Source organism: Balaenoptera borealis (genome assembly GCF_965194805.1).
Source record: "Balaenoptera borealis genome assembly, chromosome: 19".
NCBI lineage: Eukaryota > Metazoa > Chordata > Mammalia > Artiodactyla > Balaenopteridae > Balaenoptera > Balaenoptera borealis.
The window spans coordinates 5,161,190-5,167,241 of NC_138878.1; the positions used below are offsets into that span (position 1 = coordinate 5,161,190).

The 6,052-nt window shown below is 53.9% G+C and overlaps 1 protein-coding gene across 1 annotated transcript in view; it reads right to left on the reverse strand.

The window, feature by feature from the left end:
- Positions 1-6,052, reverse strand: part of CDH13 (cadherin 13) — a 647,236-nt gene that overhangs the window by 36,502 nt on the left and 604,682 nt on the right. The window lies entirely within an intron of this gene.

Here is a 6,052-nt window from a genome sequence, read left to right on the forward strand (position 1 = left end):
CAGGGCTCCTCTAAGTGTAATGGGTCCGATCATTCGTGTGTAGGAGAGACCAAGGGGCCGTCCACAAATGTGTGGCCAAGGAGACGGGGATCCACCAAGGTTCCTCGTCCCTGACTTGGAGGCGATCTTGGACGGTTGCAGCAGCGTGACTGTCTGCTGAGGGAGCCTGTGGTCACTGAAAGGAGGGGTGGTCAGCTGCTCCTTGAGAAGGGGCTGAGGAGTAAGAAACACGGGCTAGCAGAGGGAGCAGAGGGAGCAGAGGGAGCAGAGGGAGCAGGGGGAGCAGGGGGAGCAGGGGGAGCAGGGGGAGCAGGGGGAGCAGAGGGAGCAGGGGGAGCAGGGGGAGCAGAGGGAGCAGGGGGAGCAGGGGGAGCAGGGGGAGCAGAGGGAGCAGGGGGAGCAGGGGGAGCAGAGGGAGCAGAGGGAGCAGGGGGAACAGGGGGAGCAGGGGGAGCAGAGGGAGCAGGGGGAGCAGGGGGAGCAGGGGGAGCAGGGGGAGCAGGGGGAGCAGGGGGAACAGGGGGAGCAGAGGGAGCAGGGGGAGCAGGGGGAGCAGGGGGAGCAGAGGGAGCAGAGGGAGCAGAGGGAGCAGGGGGAGCAGAGGGAGCAGAGGGAGCAGGGGGAGCAGAGGGAGCAGGGGGAGCAGGGGGAGCAGGGGGAGCAGGGGGAGCAGGGGGAACAGGGGGAGCAGGGGGAGCAGGGGGAGCAGAGGGAACAGGGGGAGCAGGGGGAGCAGGGGGAACAGGGGGAGCAGGGGGAGCAGGGGGAGCAGAGGGAGCAGAGGGAGCAGAGGGAGCAGAGGGAGCAGGGGGAGCAGGGGGAGCAGGGGGAGCAGGGGGAGCAGAGGGAGCAGGGGGAGCAGGGGGAGCAGGGGGAGCAGGGGGAGCAGGGGGAGCAGGGGGAGCAGAGGGAACAGGGGGAGCAGGGGGAGCAGGGGGAGCAGGGGGAGCAGGGGGAACAGAGGGAGCAGAGGGAGCAGGGGGAGCAGGGGGAGCAGAGGGAGCAGGGGGAGCAGGGGGAGCAGGGGGAGCAGGGGGAGCAGGGGGAGCAGGGGGAGCAGAGGGAACAGAGGGAGCAGAGGGAGCAGAGGGAGCAGGGGGAGCAGGGGGAGCAGGGGGAACAGAGGGAGCAGAGGGAGCAGAGGGAGCAGGGGGAGCAGGGGGAGCAGGGGGAGCAGAGGGAGCAGAGGGAGCAGAGGGAGCAGGGGGAGCAGAGGGAGCAGAGGGAACAGAGGGAACAGAGGGAGCAGAGGGAGCAGAGGGAGCAGAGGGAGCAGAGGGAGCAGAGGGAACAGAGGGAACAGAGGGAGCAGAGGGAGCAGAGGGAGCAGAGGGAGCAGAGGGAACAGAGGGAGCAGAGGGAGCAGAGGGAGCAGAGGGAACAGAGGGAGCAGAGGGAGCAGAGGGAACAGAGGGAGCAGAGGGAACAGAGGGAACAGAGGGAACAGAGGGAGCAGAGGGAGCAGAGGGAGCAGAGGGAGCAGAGTGAACAGGCATCCAAGGGGCCTCCAGGAGCCTCTGGTTGCCACTCAGCTGCCTCACAACAGGCAGCACCGCAGTCGTGTCCCAGCCTCACCACCAGCTAGGGAGACCCTCCACTGGCTCCCAGCCTCCGCTGCAGCCTCAGCACCAACCCCTGGACGTCTTTGGGCTTCTCAGAGGCACTGACAGACCCTCTGACACAGAATTCTCATTTTAATTCATACAGAGGCACGCCGGTTTATTTCAGCCGCTTGTGAACTTGAGTCACATGAACAGACCCAAGCATCTCTGTGCACACCAATCAAATTCAGTTTTTATACTGAAAGCAGACGGGCCAGACCTGGGACTGCAGAACACCACCAGGAAGAGGACCCGGCAAATGCTTCCCGGAAGGCATGGATCCAGTCTTCAGTGTAACAGCCTCAGGGGCACAGCGTCTGTTACCGAACGCACGTCTGTGTGCCCGACGCAGAGTGAGGCCAAACAATACCAAAACGTCGGAGTCTGGAGCAGAGAAAGGTTTACTGCAGGGCCATGCAAGGAGACGGGTGTCTCACGCCTTAAAAAGAAATCCAAAATCCCCAAAAGCTTTCAGCGAAGCCCTTTTACAAGAAAGGTGAGGGAGGGGCATGGTTAGCTGTTGCAGACTTCTTGGTGTCGTATCCTTCGTTCCTGAGGTCAGGTCACGGTGTTCCTGTAAACCTCCACCAAAACAAATGTTACTCTCTGTTCTGACAAGGAAGAGCAAGGTCCCAAGGCTCAACTTTCGCCCTCTGAGGTCCAGGCCCTGGCTGAGAGGAGGGGGGTCCCCGCGGGGGCCAGTTACCCCGCCCGGGAGGGTTCGTCCAGCACCCAGGCTGGGTCCTCCCGCCACTGCCCAGGCCCGGCTGAAGAGGCAGATCTCAGCTGGCAGCGCCCTCAGGGTCGGGCCCCCAGACTCCGCCCAGCCGTCGTCACTGAGGGAGCCTGGCACCCAGGACCCCGCCGGCCCTCAGGCCTTTCATTTAACCTGGAGAGAACCATTTGTAAAGGATCGACAAGAGTTCACGTGGTAGCAAATACCAAGCAGGTGAATGCCCAGCTCGCGACTATCGCCCTGCTTTGAGAAGAGCCCCAAACACAGAGGCGGACCTGAAGTAATGATTTGCACTGTCCTCGCAACTTAACCCTGACCTCTGGCCACCTCCTAGGGGGAGACAACTGATCTAAGCTGGACCAAGTTTTGAAACTTGAACGGAGAGGCTGAAGCTGTCTGAAGCTGGTACCTTAATGGCAGTGTCCGTCTACTCCCGTTGCTGAGGCCTCCATGGACCTCGACCCACGGAGACCGCCGCTGCCATTAGGTCGCGGAGGTGGGGATGCGGGAGGGGTTTGCAGCTTCTTCAAGGCCTGGGCCCGGCAAGTGCGCGGCCGTGGCGAGGGCTCTGGAGCTCTGCGGGACACAGCCCCCAGCTCACCCGCCGGCCCCGGGGACAAGGCCGCGATGCGGAAGACCACTGTGAGGCTGCCTGTCGGCGGAGCGGGACCTCTAACCGCCACGCGAAGAGTCTCGCACTAGGTCTCGCGATACGGACCGCGCGGCGGCTCCTCCCCTATTACACATCCATTTAATAAAATAGTATCAACACAGCACCATGCAACGCCCAACTGAGCATTTACTAGGCGCCAGGCGCTGTTCTAACAGCTTCCCGTATCTACTTTGTCAGCCTTCACATCAACGCTGTGGGGTCGATAATATTATTCCCATTTTACACATGAGGGAACTGAGAGGATGCTGGATGCTATAGATCTTATAATTGTCTTAATTTTTTCTATTAGTAAATTACAAGCTGCAGATTTCTTAGTTTGAACTTCCGTCATTTTAAACCGACTTGTATATTAAAAAAAAAAATCTTAAGTAGGATGTTTTATTTTTAAAAAATGTAGCACTGTGACTTTTTGCCAAGGAAAATGATATTGGATATTACTCCAGTGCAAAAACAAACCAAACCAAACCAACAACAACAAAACCCCTCAGGGCGATAAATGCCTTTGCCAAGGTCAACAGCTAGTGTGTAGCAAGGCTGGGATCTGAACTTGGTGCCAGGGCCCTGCCCAATCACACACGTCGTCAGCATCATGGGGGAGTTAAAAGCATAGACTTTGGAGTGAAAAAGACTTGGATTCTGGCTGTGTGACCTGGGGCGAGCTAGTCTCTGTGATTCTGTTTCCTCCTCTGTTAGGTGGGACAATCCCAGTGACCTCAAGGGTGGCTGTGAGGGCAAAGTGAGGCCTGACTCCAAGTGGCTGATGTGTGTGCCAGCGGCCACTGAGTCAGGCCCAGCGTGCTCTCTTTTGACGTGATCCACACCGTCCTCAGAATGTTTTGGAAATATATGACTCAGCGAGCCCTGGGGAAACAAGGTTTTGAAGCTAAAACAGTGATGGGGAACAGATGGAGAGAATGAATGAGGCTAACGGAGGTTTTCCCACACTCCCTTGATGCCTCAATTATCATTTCCATATTTCTTCAAAACAGAAGACATGTATTACTCATGAGAATGAACTGCTTTAAAAACACCAGCCTTTCATTTCGATAGTAATTTACACGTACACCTGGCAAAATGCTATCTTCTAAGACCCACCTGAAATGTCTCCTCTGGGTCCCCCCGTTTGAGTTCCCCAGTTAGAAGAATTAGTCACGCCTTCCTCTAAGTCCTTATAGATTAAAATGCCTTTAAGAGCATCATATGGGCCCTATAGGTCTGCCACCTTCACCAACTTCTCAATGTCAGGATGAGGTTAAAGTTGGCTATACTACTACTGCATGCTTACCGTGCCTGGCTTTGTGCTAACCATTCATAGTCAGACCACATTTATTTCTGTGGTTCGCAACACCCTGATGAAGTGGGTATCATCGCTGTTGTAAAGAAGAGACAACCAAGGCTCAGAGAGGCTTAGCAACTTGCCCAAAGCAGCACAGCTAAGAAGTAGCCGAGATGGAATTAAACACAGGTGCGCCAGATTCCAGGCTCTGGATCTTAACCAGGATACTGTGTGTTTATGCCCAGGAACAGGTGTTGGCCATTCTGCATCCTCAGGGCTGAGTAGAGTGCCCGAACAGGTGGTCACCCAGTAGATGTTACTGCATCCTTTCTCTTTCAGTTGGAACAATCAAGGAAATGGAAAATGCAAAGAAAGGTGACATTTGTTTCCCATCTTATCAGGTAACAAGTTCACAGTTGATCCAGGAGTGATCTGTGGTGGTTCAACATATTTGAAATCATGAAAAATTTAAATGGATATTTAAATATCCATATTTTATTCCTTGATTAATCGACTCAGAGTTTAGATTATAAATAAAAACTGAATGAAATAATCTAGCTTTCCACATTGGCAAAGAATGCTCTTTCATTCTCCCGTCATTTTTTTGTTTTTTGGGTTTTTTTTTTGGTCTTACGCTGCTACAGTTTTGCAGAACAATGAACATGTTTGCTTCTTGAATAAGGAAAAGTTATATTCAGTAGAAAGCTTACAGATGTTAATTGGAAGCTGTCCCCTAAGAACAATGCCCAGTAAAGGCCTGTACCCATCACATTTCCAGTGAAAGCATTAACTTGAGTGGTTTTACAGGATAATATTCCACTATTTTATTTTCCTTAAAAAATAATCAGGGGCTTCCCTGGTGGCGCAGTGGTTGAGAATCTGCCTGCCAATGCAGGGGACACGGGTTCGAGCCCTGGTCTGGGAAGATCCCACATGCCGCGGAGCAGCTGGGCCCGTGAGCCACAATTACTGAGCCTGCGCGTCTGGAGCCTGTGCTCCGCAACAAGAGAGGCCGCGATAGTGAGAGGCCCGCGCACCGCGATGAAGAGTGGCCTCCACTTGCCACAACTAGAGAAAGCCCTCGCACAGAAACGAAGACCCAACACAGCCATAAATAAATAAATAAATAAAATAAATAAACCCAGTTTAAAAAAAAAAAAAAAAGCTGAAATATTAAAAAAAAAACAAACCCCAAACACTTGCCTTTCCCTTAAACTCTTAAAAAAAAAAAAAAAAAAAAAAAATCAGGTCTCCATCGTTGTCCTATTTAATTGAATTTTTGCTGGGCCCTTTGTTTTCCGCTATTAGTTGATGTATTTTGTTTGGTGCCTCTTCCAATCGGAGACCTTAGGGAGGTCTGCCCGTGCCGCAGATCTCCTCGATGCCCATCTTCCTGTGTCTCCTCAGAATCACAGCCACGGAGAGAGGAGGACGGGGTCATTCCATTTACTGAGAATTCCCAAGTGCCCAGTGCTGGGTTTCACCGTGCCCACGCCCTCCAAACTAAGAGCTGCATGGAAGCTGCTGCAAGTAGGTGTGATCCTCCCTAACCCTGGAGATTTTTACCCCAGAGGGGAAAAGAGCTCAACACCTATCAACCAACCTGCCCTTCTACCTCCTGGCCTATGAGCCCTTGTGTCAAATCAGCCCTTTGGACCGACTGGCCAGGCACTCTGTAAGTTTCTGCATTTTCAAAGGTGTCTTTTTAATAAACCTTTAGTGCAAAAATACTGGCGTGCAAGATATTTTCTGTGCTTCTGGGCCTG